Genomic DNA, 778 nt, shown 5'->3' with positions numbered 1-778 from the left:
AGAGAGAGATCAGACTGAAAGCACTGTCCAATTTTATAGCAAGTCCCTTGCCAGAATATAACTGTGAAGTAAAAAAGAAAGGTGTTAATAAAGCTTAATAAACAGTGGCACAAACAAAACTTCATGATCCCCCAATAACATCTTTTTTTAAAACCACTTCCCTAGGAGGCAAGACAGTGCAAATCAAGGGACATTCAAAAAAGCAACATAGCTTCTAAACCCACATTCTCCTCCAAAAAAAAATAAACCCAATCAGAGTATTTGTCTATGCACTGTCATGCATATGTGATGCCCGGTCTCGCACAGATTGACTTTTCCTAGAATGTGGACAAAGGACATATATCGACAATAACGGATCAAGTAATAGGTGGGACTATCTCTTGTGATTAAATCCCCAGTTACAATTGAACAGGATAGTCCAACTAGCCTTCAACTATCACCTGCTTAAATGTATTTCTAGGGCAAAAATAATAAAGCCCAAAGTGCCTTTTGGGTATTACTCATGTAAATGTTCCCTAAAATTGTCTTCCGTGGCGGCCGGTTAGCTCAGTTGGTTAGAGCGTGGTGCTAATAACGCCAAGGTCGCGGGTTCGATCCCCGTACGGGCCATTTCCCTTTTACAGCCCGGTACCACTCCTACCACTCCTAGAAACCCCACTGGAGAGCGGAGGGGAGTACAGGGATTTCCGTTCACATAAACCTCCAGGGTTATATTGAATCTCTGGGAGGTTGAAGATCACCTTTGATTGACAAATAAGTCAGTTGGATAGAGGCAGGA

General features: G+C 42.3%; 1 non-coding gene across 1 annotated transcript; it reads left to right on the top strand.

Annotated features, from left to right (window-relative positions):
• Positions 1–535: 535 nt before the first annotated feature.
• Positions 536–609, top strand: TRNAI-AAU. The gene has a single exon. It is a non-coding gene; the product is annotated as a tRNA-Ile (tRNA).
• Positions 610–778: the final 169 nt, after the last annotated feature.

This window comes from Gracilinanus agilis, unplaced genomic scaffold, assembly GCF_016433145.1.
Source record: "Gracilinanus agilis isolate LMUSP501 unplaced genomic scaffold, AgileGrace unplaced_scaffold58502, whole genome shotgun sequence".
In the NCBI taxonomy this organism is placed as follows: Eukaryota; Metazoa; Chordata; class Mammalia; order Didelphimorphia; family Didelphidae; genus Gracilinanus; species Gracilinanus agilis.
The sequence above is the reverse complement of the archived record's forward strand: the minus strand, read 5'-3'. Positions and strand labels throughout refer to the sequence as shown.